The 16,090-nt window shown below is 58.8% G+C and overlaps 1 protein-coding gene across 1 annotated transcript in view; it reads right to left on the reverse strand.

Annotated features, from left to right (window-relative positions):
- BCL9L (BCL9 like) overlaps positions 1 to 13,233 on the reverse strand; it is a 39,165-nt gene extending 25,932 nt beyond the window's left edge. The window contains exon 1 of the mRNA XM_048968370.1: positions 13,159 to 13,233. The gene's annotated coding sequence lies outside the window, so the exon portion shown is untranslated. The remainder of the gene's footprint in view (positions 1 to 13,158) is intronic.
- Between the last annotated feature and the right edge of the window lie 2,857 nt (positions 13,234 to 16,090).

Below are 16,090 nucleotides of genomic sequence, written 5' to 3' on the forward strand. Positions count from 1 at the left end.
TCCCTGCTGGAGGAATGTGCACAGGGCTGGGAGGAGCGGGGAAAAGGTTGTTTTGAAACACTAACTGCGATGTTATTTATCTGGATCCCACAGTGCCTGTGGCACAGCAGCCACTCGCAGCGAGCGCTCGCCGTTCCCAAAGCGCTGTGCAAACACTTGCACACTCCCCACTCCCTTTGCAGTGCAGCATGCTGACACGCACAGCACGCGGCTCCGAGCCCCAGCACAACCGGATCACCGTGAAACCCCGTGTGAACAAGCAGCACTTGGCACTTCACATCGCAGCAGGCATTACAAGCATGATCTGGCGAAGCCTCGTGAGCCTCCCACGCAGCCATCTCCCCTAGAAACTGGCCGGCCTCCCTGGAGACCAATCCCTGATGCGAGTTACCTAAGGAGCCGATGACACGTAGAGCTCAAAGCTGGGCTCTTATCAAGGTGTCAACATCGAGGCTCAGGCTCCGTGAGAGCCTTTGCACTTTGGCTCCTCAGCACGGAGACAACATCACATCTTCACACTGGAATGCGGTCACCTGTGAGCCGCTCTGCGCAAGGAATCGCCTTCCTCGACCCACAGAGCTGCAGATGTGCATCCCACAGGGCAGCAGGTGCAGGGCTGCTCCGAGGGGCTGCAGGAGGACAGCAGAGTGTGGGATCAGCAGGAATGGGGCAGGCAGACGGGACGGCTGCCAAGGATGGGATCCACCACCACCAGCACCGCCCCGCGCTGTGCCCTGTGCTGACCACCCATCTGCTCCTTCAGCAGTGTTCCTGGTTTGAAAGAAGAGAGAAAGAAGGGGACTGGGGGCTGGGGAGAGGAGTGACAGTAGAGGTTCACCGTGGAGCTAAAAGGGAGATTTAGTAACTGTCGGAAAAAATGGCTGCTTTATTGCAGGCAGCTTGTAAACCCTGGAGCCTGAAGGTCTGGGAGTAATTTCTCCCTCCCACGTGCTGGGCTCAGTTTGTACTGGGGGTCAGGGGTCAGTGCTTTTCCAAAGCATTCTGGGAAACACGCCAACTGGAGCAAGCTGCGAAACAGCGCTCCTGCAGCACGGAGCAGGCTGCCCGAGGAGCCGACCCAGCGAGCTGCAGCGCCTGCTTAACCCTTTGCAGGGCGACCGCTCCGCTGCCGGGCCGTGATGTGGGCACCGGAGGAGAGGGGACAGGGGCTGGTCCTCCAGGGTGCACCTCCCAGCACGGACCAGGTGCTGTGTCTGAGCCGTGCTGCAGGTTGGGTGCAGGGAGTCAGACTTTGAGCAGAGGGAGAACAAGCAGAACGAGAGCCTTGCGCCCGGGATGCAGCCTTAGCATCACCTGCTCCGTTTCAGAAGAGAGAATAACTGTCTCTGAGCTTCCTTCAGCCCAGATGCTCACCCTCACCCCACCAAAGCACCGCTGAGCAGCAGCAGACACCAAGGCACAAGCGCAGCACTGACCACATGCCGAGGCACCTCTAGAAGGCAGCTCTCCCACAGGCAGGGCAAAGGGAAGGATGCCCTCCCTCCCTCCTCATCCCTGGCACTGGGGCACAGCAATGCTTTCCTCCCGCAGCCGCGCCATGCCCTGCTGAAGCTCTTCTCTCCCTCTTTGCACCCTGAAGGCCGCACAGCTCGGCATCCAGCCTGGCACGGCCAGCACAGGAGCAGAGCCCACCAGCAGCACGGCGTGTGGGAGCCTCGCTGCGCACAGCACCGCTTCCTGCGAGCTGGCAGGGGGTGTGGCTGTGCCTCTGCACTCCTCCGCCACAAAGACTGTCACACCGAAGATGATCCATCTCCCTCCAAACAAAGACTTGTGCCTTCTTCTCTAAATCCCTTTCAATCGCTCTCGCAGCTTTCCACGCGGGTACAAAATGGCAACATTTCCCCACGGGCTCTGTTTATCCCCTCTTCTCGAGCTGCCGTTCTCACGTCCCACCTGCAGTCCCTCCAGCTCCTGTTTCCTGACCTGCCTTTACGCCCAGAGCTACCGAACCCTCTTTCGACCTCCCCCTCCTCTCACTCCTCCCCAGCCCACACACCCCAGCCCTCCTTCTGGGCTCTCCCTGCAATCACAGCCCAGCATTGCCTTCACGCTCCCAGCCACTGCTTCACCACCTTCAGGAAAAGCAGCCTGCCGTGCCCCCTGCAATCAATCCATCCAATCCTTCCCCCCCGGCTCCTTCACACCCATCTCCACAGACACCCGATGCCAGAAGCTCCTTACAGGGCATCCCTGATGTGGGAGCCAGGGGAGCAGCTGGCTGCGGGATGAGGATGTCCTTGCAGCCTATCTCCATCCCTTATTGTACCAAACTCATCTCACAGTGGAGTCACTGAAGCCACCAAAACGCTGCTTTGCAGGGTCTACGACCAAATCCTCCAATTACATGGCCACAGCAGAAAGAAACACATTTCCCTTCTCCCAGAAGGGCCCAGAGGAGTACCTGGAACAGCAAACTTTGCCCTTTGCAGCTGCACAGGACGGAGCGAGGCAGACATCAGACCAAAGCATCCTCTCCTGGCACCGGGGCTGCAGCTCCCAGCTGACCTGGCTGCAGCACCTCCAGCCAAATGGCTCCGAGCTCTCTGCCCACACTCGGTGCATGTCTCTGGCCCCAGCCGCAAGCTGGAGCCCTGCCAAGCAGAGGGCTGCCTGCCTGAATCACGAGCCAGAGCAGGGTAAGCATCGCATTTAAGCCTTTTCCCTCCATCAGGCACCCTGTTTTGTTTTTTTCTTTTTTTTTTTTTTCCAGCTACAGTCTTGTGAGACGGAAGGCTGCTTGGAGCTGAGCCAGCACCAGGGAAACCACCATTTCAAGGTCCTGTGAAGGAGCCTGTAAGAGCAGAAGGGAGCTTTGGCTGGGCGTTGGGGGGGGGGGGGGGGGGGGAAATGATGCACAGAGCAGGCTGTTCGCTGGAAGCTGCTGCTGCTTGCCAGGAGGCGGTGGGGGGAGGAGGCAGCAGATGTCCGCAGACAGCATTTGCTGAGAGCCTGCAGCACTCCAGCCCAGGGAGGGGAGGAAGGCGGCGGCTGGTGCCACTGCTGCTGCATTGTAATTGAACAGGACAAACATGACAGAGTCTGCTGAGAAAGCTTACGCTGCCTTTCCCTCCAATAACTGCGAGCTTAGAGATGGGAAGCGGGAGTCCTGGGACAGTGACTTGGGGTCAGGACGGTGCTGCAGGGAATGCTGCATGGCCCTTCCCCAAGCTGCACACCCCTCTATGGCCGAGCGCAGCCACCAGCACTGTGTCTGCCTGCAAGAACTGCTGGGAAGGTCCTGCTGCAGGCCACGAGTTCTCTCTCCTCCTGGCACACACAGCAGAGTGCAGGAAGAGAGGCAGTAAGCATCCAAGGACGCACAGCAGGAAGCAGAACACAGGGCTCAGCCCACCAGCTTCCCCTTTCGGGCACCAGCTCTCCCAGCACCCAGGTGTCCTGGCTCACAGCTGCTTCCCCTCAGCAGCAGCTGGCAGGGAGCGCTCAGGTTTGCAACAGCCCCATGCAGATCGAGGCTCTGCGTTTCCCCTTCATTGTAAAAGTGGATGATGAAGAACACAACCACCGCTGCTGTGGCAGGCAGCCAGCAAGCCCAGACCCAGCAGCACTGCTCTGTGCAGGCGTGAGGTGTCAGCTGGGCTCTCGGATGGCCCACGTGGCTCCAGTTTCCTGTCTCTGGGCAGAGGAGGTTTGCTTCCTCCCCGCAATAAATGAGGCCGATCAGAGGAGCTCTGCCACCAGCCACGCAGTAATGTGGGCTGCCTGGAGCCAGGCTTCTCCCATAGGTTTTGTTCTGCATCCAGGATGCTCTACAGAGATGGTGGGTGATGGGAGCTGCACCTCAGCAACTGTGTTCTGCGCCACCAGTGCACGGAGGGTGCAGCAGGAAGTAAGCACAGCACGCTCCTACCTGGCCAAAAAGGCCCTGGGACACCCAGAAACGAGCCATCATCCAGTTTGGATGGAAAGGAACTGACTTAAGCCAGAGGGGCCTTTGGCTCATTAAGCAAAACCACCCTAGGGCTTGTTGTTCAGATCAAATCGAGCAGCTCCTGGTTCCCTCCCACAGCATACTGAGACACAGTCTGGCACTTGGGTCCACTTGAGTCCTCTTAAAATAAAAATTAATTGATATGCAAATAAGATGAGGCATTAGATTAGTCTACTGGCCGAGGGCAATGCACAGCTTCCCCACCATTCCAAGCTACAATCCCAGCATTGCAGCATCCTTCCCATGCCTGGAGTCAACCCTGGACAGCAGCTCAAGAGCAGAGGGTCCCAACAACGTATGCCACGTGCACAAGGGAGTCTGGGTGGCACAACATCCTACAATGGCTGAAATTGTTTGAATTAAATAGCATAATCAACTAAACAAGAAACATTTGCCACTGGTTCCCGAGCCTTTCTTCATATTTCAAAATCACCATCTGGGATGGGGAACAGTTTCTTCGAGTCCTGACCATGCAAACGATTGGGCAGGTAGATCACTCTTCTCACTAAAATAACACAAGCACCTGCGAAATCAGAATGCTCTGCTAAAGTTCTGGATTGAGGTGAAGTAACTCCTTTATAACCAACAAAATGTTTAGATCTCATGAAAAAAAACACCTAGTGGAAGCATGGCAAACAAGACATGTCTGAAAGATATCACAGAGTCTGCCACCTTGTAGGAAGCACCACAACAGCTGATCCAGCATGATGTTTTGTTTTCACGGCAGTCTCACCCAGTAAGTTGCTTAATGGGTGTCTAGAGCTGCCCTGCGTGTTTCAGAGCCAGGCTGACTGAAGGACTACAGCAAACGTCACTGCCATTTTTTGAGAAAGGGAGAAAGGAAGACCTGGGAACTGCAGGCTGGGGAGCCTCACCTCTGTGCCTGGGGAGATCATGGAGCAGATCCTCCTGGAAGAGATGTTAAGGCACATTGAGGTGAGGGGGTGATCCGAGACAGCCAGCACGGCTTCACCAAGGGCACAGCGTGCCTGACCCATGCAGTGGCCTTCTGTGATGGAGTGATGGCATCGGTGGGCAAAGGAAGGGCAACTGATGTCACCTGCCTGGAGTTGTGCCTTTGACACAGTCCTGCACCACATCCTTATCTCCAGATTGGAGAGAGATGGATTGGAAGGCTGGGCTATTTGGAGGATAAGGAATTGGTTGGATGGTCGCAGCCAGAGGGCTGCTGTCAATGGCTCCATGTCCAGGTGGAGGCCGGTGATGAGTGGTGTCCCCCAGGGGTCCATCTTGGGACCGGAGCTCTTCAGCATCTCCATCAGCGACAGACGATAGGATGGAGTGATATATAGTGATAGAGATAGGATGGAGTGCAGCCTCAGCAGTTTGCTGATGGCACCGAGCTGAGTGGTGCAGCAGACACAACAGCAGGAAGGGACGCCATCCAGAGGGACCTGGACGGGCTCAGAAAGTGGGCACGAGAGAACATGATGAGGTTCAGCAAGGCCAGGTGCTGCTCCTGGGTCGGGGCAGCGCCAGACATGAGCCCAGAGTGGAGAAGAACTCGTTGAGAGCAGCTCTGCAGAGAAGGACTTGGGGTCCTGATGGGCAGAAGCGGGACGTGAGGCAGCAGTGTGCGGAAGGCCGACAGCACCCTGGGCTGCAGCAACAGAGGGGGGCAGCAGGGAGAGGAGAGGAGAGCAGAGGAGAGGAGAGGAGAGGAGAGGAGAGGAGAGGAGAGGAGAGGAGAGGAGAGGAGAGGAGAGGAGAGGAGAGGAGAGGAGAGGAGAGGAGAGGAGAGGAGAGGAGAGGAGAGGAGAGGAGAGGAGAGGAGAGGAGAGGAGAGGAGAGGGAGGGGGTTGTGCCCCTCTGCTCTGCCCCTGCAAGGCCCCACCTGCAGTGCTGTGCCCAGGCCTGGGGCCCCCAGGACAGGAGGGATGCAGAGCTGCTGGAGCGGCTCCAGAGGAGGGCACGAGGATGCTCAGAGGGCTGGAGCACCTCTGCTGTGAAGGCAGGCTGAGGGAGCTGTGCTCTATGATGATTCTGAGACTAGATGCACAGTTGAAGTCTTTGCCTGTGTATGCTGTGCTGGAAGTAGAAATTTCTCTGAGTTGAAGCTCAGAGGTTTCTACGCATCAAAGGCCACAACCCCCAGCAACCTCCAGCACCTTGAAGGGCAGCCATGCCCCAGCCATGCCTTAAAAGCAAAAGCAGACACACTTTAAGAGGAGACCCAGTGCCTCTCTCTGCAAGAAATTCAACAGGAGAGCTACATTCATACCTCTGAGCAGCAAAGCAAAGGAGCTTGGCCTCTACTGTCACATACAATCTCCACTTCTGCCCGTAAGCCCTGAGAAACGAAGCAGGACTTATCACTCATTTTCCAGGTGGAGGAGGGGATGCAGCCCCAGGGAGGTGCTTTCTCCTGCCCAATGCAGCAGAAAGCAGGCAATGGGAGGAGTGACAAAGAAAAGGGAGAGGAGTGCATGGTTCTGGTGCCCGCATCCCACTCTCAGGGCTGCCAGGCCTGCACAGGCTGCCAAATCAAATAGCAATCCAGAGCCACCCTTCTGACAGACAGAGCAGGACAAGCCCTCAAAGCAGGGCTGGCGCAGGGCTCCTTCTACCCAGGGCAATCACTGCCCACATCTGATGCTCATTGACTATGACTGGCAGCAGCTGATGCCTACGGATCACACAGAAATCTCAGTCCCTCCCACTGGAGAAGCTCTGTGGCTCCCCAGGCAAGCTGCAATTTCACGTTTTCCAACCAACACCCCCAGCTCTGTCCCCAGAGACGGATGTCTTTGACCATTAGGGATACTGAAGCAGCGTTCAGATCAGAGCACGCACAGAGGAGGCAGGCTAAGAAGCAAACCCATGGCTGAGAAGAGGGCGAGCCCCTGCCCCACCAACACAGAACCACACAAAACACCTTGGCCAAGGGCCCCAGGTAGATTCCAGACCACAGGATTCACACGGACCCTATGCTTTGGCCACAAGGTTCTGCTGATCCTAAGAGACAGGTTATGATGGGGGTAGGCAAAGTCACACTGTGTGTTGTGCCCCAGTTTCTCCTACTGTAATGCAGTTCCTCAGCCAAAGGGGGTGAATTCAGCAGGGTTGTCCCTTGCAAACTACAGGAGCTAGCAGCACCTTCATTATGGCTTCCCTGTTCCCTGATCCTCTGGGTCCTGCTCAGATGTCGCCACGCTGCTGCTCTTCCTGCAAAGCCTCGTGCACTGACGTGCAGCACATCCCTGTGCAGGAGGAGCCTCTGCCTGCTCCCACAGCAGAAACAGACAGTGACATTGAGAAAAATACAATTAACAAATATTAAATGGCCGGTAACTACGGTGGCAGCTGGGAGGAAAGATGCAGCCCAGCACTTCCTTGCAGATGGAGTACTGATACATGCTGGCATGTCAGCTCAGATGCATTGGCCCTCCCAGGTGACAGTGCCTCAGATCTGGTCCCCACACACTCTCCACCAGCAGGATCCTTTAACCAGAGCCGGAAGGGCAGAAATTGGCACTCAGTGCCAGGTTCTGCTGTTGAGCCTGGGGATGGGGACAGTGCTGGGAGCAGGCAGCCAACAGCGGGATGAGGAGGGGGTTGGAGATTCATGATCCTTGTGGTCCTTTCCAACCCTGGCCATTCTATGATTCTGAGGAGAGGCTTGGTGCTGCAGAGAGCTGGCCTCCATCCATCACCATTCACGCATGCCACCTCTTTGCCATCTCCCTGTGCTCACAGTGCAGCCTGCAGGTCTCACCCCACGCTGTGCACAGCCATGTCAGGGAAGAACCACACCACTCTCACACCCATCACTAGAAAGCGTGCGGCAGGGAGGGGGAGCACCCAGCACAGTATTCCAAATCGTTCCTGTCTTCTCTTCCAAGCCCATCTCGGTCCTCTCTCAACTGGGACCCCCTCATAAAAATAAGAAGAGACAGGCCTTTCCTGGCATTTCCTTTTTCTGAAAAGGCTGTAAAATTTTCCAAGCATAGCCAGAGCCAGAGCAAAGTTTGTCAGGAGCTCAGCTCATTAGGCGGCTGCTCAAGGAGCCCCGCGGGAGGCGCAGGCTGCATAATTCAAAACAGCTTGGACCCTGGAAAAGAAAATAGAAACCAGGCACCGAGGACGAGGGGGCAGCGCTCAGCTCTGAGCGTAACCCCGTCCGCAGGGCCCGCGAGGAGCCCCGGCCCCACAGAGGTGCTGCGGCAGCCCGAGCAGAGCTGGCACCAGGCAGAGGAAATTCCAAGCCTGTTGCTTCTGGCAGCCGCACCAGGCCCTGGCTAGGACCTCGGCAACCTGGAAACCAGCTACTCAGCAATTTTCTTGCCATCCAAAGGGCTTGTTCTGAACCACAGTTTCACTTTCCCCCCCTCCGCCTTCTCCCCACATCGCAGCCCAAGAGGCAGAGAACATCAGAGGTGAAAACTGTTTGCTCTAAAAGCAGTCGGGACCGGAGCCCCCAAACTGCTCAGCTCCTGGACTGCAGTCTGGAGCTGCTGCCGTTCCCCCACTTGCATCTGGAGGCGGGGAGAGCAGAGGAAACTTGCCTGGACCAGCCCTAGGTCTCCCCAGTTCCTTTTGCTCCTTGCCAGGGAAAAGTTCAATCGAGGCTGCACAGACACAGGACACAAGCAGCTTTCAGCCCAGCCCGACTGCTGTGCTCGAGGCCCGGCTGTGGCCGGAGCAGCACCGTTCAGGCCCCGTCTGGCCCAATCTCCCATTGCAACCCAGTGCTGGAACACATCCTACTGAGGAAGTGGTGAAAGCTCCAGTGCTGGAGGGGTTTCCACAGCCCCGGCCAGCTTGCTGTGGAGAACAGTTGCCCAGAGACTCATCCCTTGTTGTTAGTCAATGCCCTTCGGAGCCTCCCAGCCAGCTCCTCACTGCCCTGTGCCCATGAGCTGCCAGGGCTGTGGGAAACCTACAGCACAGCTACTCAGGACCCCTGCAAATGGGCTTTGTGAGCCAGCACCCTCCTCTACCTGCAGCCTCACCGTGCCTCTTCGAGGAAGCCCAAAGCCCAGCACTGCCCGCACACAACACAAAGCAGCCATCCCTTCCCTGCTGTGACACAGACACTGCTGAAGGTGTGTGCGAACACTGATGCACAGCTACCCAACTTCTTTCCTAAAGAAAATAGGAAGAGCATATTTTCTGTTAGGAAGACTGAAATTAGGCACAGGTTGCCCAGAGAGGCGGTGGTGCCCCGTCCCTGCAGACAGCCAAGGTCAGCCTGGACGGGGCTGTGAGCACTGCTGAGCTGTGGGTGTCCCTGTGCGCTGCAGGGAGCGGCACCAGGCGGCCTTCCAGATTCCTTCCAACTCCAAGGATTCTGTGATTCAAATAGAGTTCCTTTCTGCAGAACTGGGCAACTAATACACACCTGATGAGCCAGGGCCCTGCATTCCCATGCACAGAGCAGGGGCAGCAGCAGGGTGAACTCACCGCCTGCAGTTCTCCTCCTCTGCTGCTCATTTCACCAGAGCACCCTGATTCCTGAGTCACAGCAGCCATCTCCCTGTCCATTCTACCAGAGCCACAGCGGCCCCTTCATGGAGCACAGCTCTCCCTGCAGAACTGAGCACCAGGCACCAACCAGCCTGCAGCTCCAACCACACCAAGCACAGCTTTCTGAACTACTGCCGGGAACATCTTTGAGATCTCAGACTCTCAGGGACTGGAAAATTCATGAACGCAGCAAGTGCTGAGGATGCTTCACAAGAAAAACTATTTTGCCAGCTTCTGGAACAGCCTGCTTACACCTGGGTTCAAACAGGAGGCTGAGACCCAACACAGCAGCTGCAGAGGAGCTGAACGATGAGCAAGAATCAGGATTCCTGGCTTCCATCCCCAGTTCTGCCCCATATTCACTTCCTGCCTTCAGTTAAGTCACTTCCTTTCACTTTTCCTCCTCACTCGGAGGTAAAATAACCAAGTCCCTTCTGCAGCTCCTCCAGCCTGTGATGGTGCAAAACTCTGCTACACCGGAGGCCGAGCAGCACAGGGCGCAGAGCCGCACACCGCCCCGCCGCAGCCTGGCATTTCCTGTGCTTACGTTTCAAGGGGCTCGCAGTCTGTAAACAGCCAACGTGGTGAAGCATCTCTCACACAAACCATATCCTGGCACGGCGCAGCCCTCCTGCTCCTGGCAGATCGCGTCCCACGCACTGGGGCAGAGGGAAGACCAGTAGGCACAGCAGGAACAAGGAGCACTCTGTGGTTTCTCTCGGTATTTCAGGCCATCTCTCGCACAGGAGGAGCTCTGCTTCCCTTTCCAAGTCTCTCCCTCTCTGGCACGGAGCACAAACCTGGCTCCTGGCCCAGGTCTTGGCTCCGGCACAGCTCCTCACCAAACAGGGTGCCGCCCCACCTCTGGGAACAGCGCGCAGCCTTACAGCCATGCTGAGGATATCTTGCTCCCACCATTCCTTAGCTGGGATTCAAGGTCTCGTCTGCCAAACTGGAAAGAAAAGACAACTCAACCAACCTAACTCCTGCTCTCAGAGGGAGCAAAGCCTGCAGCCCTGGATTCCTGGAGGTAACAGAGACCGAGCAGATGGGGACAGAGCAATCCTACCCCTTGGCTGGAGCAGAACAGGTCACATACTGAAAGGTGAAGTCTGCAGCTTCTGCACTACGGACCTGAAGGATGGAAGTTTGCAGAGCATGCGGAGAGCAGCTGTTGTTCAATCTTCCAGCAGAACGCTGGAAAAACAGACTCACAACTTGAAAGGTAAAGTGTAGGGCTGACTGTTCTCCTCAGGAAATCGGATGCTGGAAGGGCAGAGAGCATCGTGGTCCCCTGTGCAGGCAGAGCCAGTGTGTGTGCAGCTTCAGCGTGTACACAAGTTCACAAGCCAGGAAAAACCTGGGAATGCTTTTTCTGTCATCCTACTCCCTCACCCCAATCTCAGAACCGATGGAAACATAGAACTGAGAAGCGAAGGAGCTGCAATGCTTCCCAGCTTCTCTGCTCCAAGGCGTGCATTTTGCCCTCTCTTCATCACCACACAAACCTCCTGGGGCAGCTGTAATCTCATGGAGACCCAACAAACCACATCAAGCCAGCAGCAAAGCTCCAGCACCCCCTAAAAACAATGAACCATGCGTGAGATCCACAGAGTGCCTGTTTGTCAGACAACTTCATGCTGGGAGGAATGAAACAGAGCCCGGCAGAGCTGAGGTCGGACCTATATTAGGGCTTGATTCATGCTAGCAATCTTCCTGCAGCTTGAACTGCCAAAGCACCCTTCTATCTGTACATCACATCTCTGTAGTATCTCTGTCCACCCATACATCCACATATCTAAAGCACCACATTTTCTGTTAAAGTGAACAGACAAGGTTAAGCCACAAAGAGCACTACAACAACAGCCAGGAGCCACCTGTAGGGCTGCAGCTGGTGCACCCAGGTGTTCCTTTCTGCACCTCCTCCCAAAGCAAGTACTGTGGGGATGGAGAGCACCCAAAGCATCTCAGCAGGATGGAACAGCAAAGAGAGGGAAAACCAAAGTCTTCTCCTCCCAAACCAGCAAGATTTCCTTCTAGCTGTGCTGAAGAGCCAAGCTGCATGTGGACCACGCAGGTTCCAATCACACACCAGCAAGGTGCACAGCTCTATGGACCTGAGTTCTACCAGAGCTGTGCAGTGGTTTAATTCCAGAGGCAGCTCCTATGGAGCAGCAGCTCACATGTCCAGCTGCACTGCAGCACTGCACACTGTCCCGTTGCACAGCAGCACCACAGCAGCCAGCGGGTATCAAAGGCAGGGCTCAGGGTGGCAGGGAAGCACTGATCACGCTGTTTGCACAGCTGCAACGACAAAATACACGTCAAAACAACACAGCAACAACAACAAAAAGGCTCTACAGCATTTAGGGCGTGAGGAGTCTGCAAAAAAAGAAATTGTGGAGAAAGAGAACCGCAGAGCAATGTGGACGTGGGTGATCTTTGTGTCGGTACCACCCCGGGCGTGTTACACACCCATGTGTGCCACAGCCGGCCTTATCACAGGCACGGCCACGCTGCTCAGCGCCGACACTCCTCACAACACGACCTTGTGCAAATCACTTCCTCTGTGACTCAGTTTTCTGTGCGAAAGCAGCAGAGCAGCGCGTGCACCTCTCAGCAGGGAGCTGGCGGGCGGGAGGAGCCACAGAGCTGCGCTCAGATGGGGAGCAGAGCCGAGTCCCAAAGGTGTGCAGCCGTCACCCCGTGCCCCGGGTGGGCAGCAGCCCTCCTCCTCGTGCAGGACGCAGCCAGGTGACAGCACAGCCCTGTGCTCTGACAGCACTGCCCCTGAGGCTCACAGACGTTGCACACAACAACACAACAGCATGCCCCGTCATGCAGCATTACTTATGTGTTCAGATATGCATCCTTCTCACATTTCTACTCCAGCAAGTGGTTGCTAGCAGCACAGGGCCGGGACAAGTTCACCACCTGCTGAAGACATGTCCCTAACATGGCACAGCCAAGGTTTTGTTGCATCGATTCGTTCTTTCTCAGGAAAGAGCAGCAGCACGGCCAAAGAGAGGGCAGAGCTCTGCCCTGACACCTCCTGCGGGCTCAGCCTTCCGGGAGCGCTTCTTTCAACCCCACGTGAAACGCAATGACACCAAACGCAGGAATCCCCATTTCTGTCCTCCCCGGGGCTTTAACAACGCCGGAGATTTGGAGCAGCCTAGGGAAAATCGGGCGAATCGCGAATAAGAAGTTCTTCACACCTGGAGCCCGGCTCAGGCCGCCTGCTGCTCGTGCAGTTACCAGCAACAACGCGACGGACGGCAAGGACGCGAGGAAAGCAGCCTCAAAAACGTGAAAGCGAAGTCGGAAGGGCCACGCAGAGCGCGGGCGATGCCCGGGACGTGCCCAGAGCGCGCTGACAGCAAAGCTACGCGCACGGCCGGGCGGGAACGGGGCTGAGCGCCGGGAGGGGACGGCGCGGTGCGGGACCACCACCTGCTGCAGCCCGCCGGGCCCTTCAGAGGCAACTTCCACCGCAGCGGCACCGCGGCAGCGCGGCTCGTCGGGGCGGCGCGGCTCGTCGCCGCCCGGCGCTCCGCCGTTCCCGCAGCGCGGCTCGGCCCGCGGGTCCCGTCCCGCCCCGGCGCCGCTGACAGCCGCGGTGCCGCGTCCCTCCCGCGGCGGAACAATGGGGCGCTGCCGGCGCGGCCGCGGAGCGCTCGGCTCGGCTGCTCACTCACCTCGGCGGCGGCGGCGCGGCTCAGGGCAGGCCGGGCGAGCTCCCCGCGGCGGCGAGGCGCTGCTCCGCGGGCTGCTCAGCGCGGGCCGGCGGCGCGGGGCCGGCCCCGCAGGCCGGGCTCATGGCGCGGAGCGGGCCGTGCCACCGCCGTTCGCCGCGGGGCCGGGCCGCGGGCGGGCGGCGCTCCGAGCCCGGCGCCCCACCGCCCCGCTCCTTTCGCTTTCGCCGCCGGCGGCTCCAGCCCGCGCCCGCCGGCGGAGCTCGGCGTCCGGCCGCGGCGAGCACCAACTTCCCTCCCGGCCGCGAGTTGCGGGCGCTTTCCCCGCCGGGCGGGCGGCTCCGGTGCCGGCGGCCGCGGCAGCCCGGGGGCGGGCGGGGGCGCCGTGGCGAGGGGCGAAGCGCTGCGTGCCGAGTGCTCCTTTCTCCGCCGGAGCCTGAATAATCATTTGGAGAAACAGGATCATTCACTTTCCTCCGTGCAAGGAGCCAAGCGCTGCCCTGTCAAAATAAAAGCCCCGCTCGCTCCGGCGCTGATTAACTGCTTCCTAATCTCGGGCTTTCCGCCGGCCTCCCAGCGGCCTGCCGGGGACGCGCACCTTGCGAGGGCGGCGCTGGAGGCGCACGGCCGCCGGGACGGGGCGCGCAGCCCGACCGCATCCCCGCGCACCGCCGCCCAGCTCGGAACGGGGAGCGCCGGCTCCGCGGCCCCTGGGAGCCCCGGGCGGGACTGCCGAGCCGCGGGCCTCGGCTCTGCGATTACTGCGAGGAAGGAGACGCCGTCGCCTGGCGGGGGACGCGGACAAAATGACCTCATTTCTGCAAGCAGCCTGCGACGGAGAAACCTTCCACCACCGAAAGTAAAAAAGGCTGCAGGATGGGGTTCTGCTCGTCGCACCCTGCGGCGGGCGCGGCAGCTCCCCGGGCGGAGCGGCTGCTGCGTGCCGAGCGACGGAGGAGGAAACACGCGGAACGTCCTTCTCGCAAGCACGGTGCGAACCCGCAGGGCGCGTCCGGACGGAGCCGGGCACCGCCGGGCACACGGTGGAGCTGGGCCGGGAACGGCCACGCAGCGCGCGGAGCAGCGAGGAAACACCCGCCGCTGAGACACGGGGAGATTTCCGACCCGACGGCGGGGAAAGGCAGCGCCGGGCGCGCGGTGCTCGGTCTGAAGCCGCCTGCAGCCCCTGCAGCAGAGGTGGCTGCCTGCCTGCGAGCGGCTGCACAGATGCACATCCACCTGTGCGACATTACACGCCCGGTTATCTCGCACAAATGCGATTACCGGCGGGTTTCTGTGCTGCCTGCAAGGGGCAACGTCACCCGTGGATCCACACGGCCCGGGCTTCCCCACGACAGCGCTCAGCCCTCTCTCAGTGCTGTCACTCGGGCCTGGTTCATCGCCCCGCTCCCATCCCCCGGTGCGCTTCAGATGAAGCCCCGCAGCTTCCTTGTCACGGCAGTTCAGCTTCCCTGGGAGCGTCCCCGAGGTCCGCGTCACCTTCTGCCTGCAGTGCCCGGATCGCCCAGGGGTGGGCTGGCGGCACGGACCGCTCGGCAGCATCTTAAAGCGTTGCAGAGCTAAAGGGGATCCAGGGACAAGCAATGCATCGCAGCTGCCGGGAAGCAGCGGCCCTAACTGACAAGATACGTCTCTCCCTCCTGCCCGGCGTGACCGCAAGTCAGCGGCCGCGACCGGAGACAGAGCCTCGGTTACCGACTTGGCTCGGGGCAAGGAATGACACAGCAAGAAAGCCACCGCGGCATCCAGAGAGGACCCTCAGCAAAGACCCCGGCAAGGAGCCCCGGCACGGAGCTCCCGGATCGGGCGCAGCGCCGTCCCGCCCCCCCCCCGCACAGTGCTGCCCGCACCGGAGCGGCCCCGCGGGAACCGCAGCGCGGGGGGCGGTCGGGGACGCGGCGGCAGCGCCCCCTGGCGGCGAGTAGCGGCGGAGGACCCCCGCGGGGGGCGCGCATCCCGGCCGCCCCCGCCGCGTCCGTCCTCAGCTAGGGCGGTATTGTGAGCAAACGAGCGACGCGAGCGCCTAACGCACAGCTCGGCAAAGCAAACTTTGGCTGCTACAGCCGAGTGACAGCAGAGGCACGGAAGGCAAGTGAAAGCTCGCTGCTCCTAAAGGGAAAAACAGAAAGGATTGGTAATTCCCCTTCGAAGGTGTTTTCCCCCAGGTGCACCCAAAGCAATGCCTGGGGAAAACAGACGTATAGATGTGCCTCTGCTCGCCCCAGGCTTCTCTCAGCACCCAGCCTTGGTGGGCGGCCTGGGCAGCGGGCACAGTGCAACCTGAGAAGCTGAGAGCTGCTTCTCTCCATCTCAGCCCAATGCAGAGAGGACAGAGGACCTCCACCTGTTTGCCACCTCTCCTTCTCCCCTTCCCCTTTGCTCCCAGGCTTCTGACATCACAGCCCCTCACATCTCTCTGCACACACATAAGTGGCTGAGTGAGACTGGAAAAGGGCAGTGGGAGGCCTGCCCCTGTGGGCTCCGTGCTCAGCTCTGCTTTTAATTAACACTCCCAGTCTCCCCTTTTCTATCATTACAGCCACACCAGCAGAGACAGGAGGGGAAGGAACTGTTCCAGGTTACAACCTGTGCTGGGCATTTCCAACAAATATGCCACTCCTTCCTTCTGCTGTCACATTCATTCTTCCAATGGCAGGAGCCGTTGGCTCTCCCAAGACGATGACCCTTGCTCAAAGGGAAAGATGCAACAAGAAAAACACACACCTAGGAAGCCCAGAGTCTCCTTTCCAAACTAGTGTTCCCTGGGCCAAAGACCAAGAGTGCTTGCTGTCAAGGTCACAGTTTGGCTCAGATCAGTCCATGCAAAGAGGTGGCTGTTTTCTTAAGGAGCTTGAGCAGGTCCCTGGTGAGGTGCTGTTGAGTAACTCGCTTAGGCAAAGAGCTTGAGCCATAC

Source organism: Lagopus muta, chromosome 22, assembly GCF_023343835.1.
Source record: "Lagopus muta isolate bLagMut1 chromosome 22, bLagMut1 primary, whole genome shotgun sequence".
In the NCBI taxonomy this organism is placed as follows: Eukaryota; Metazoa; Chordata; class Aves; order Galliformes; family Phasianidae; genus Lagopus; species Lagopus muta.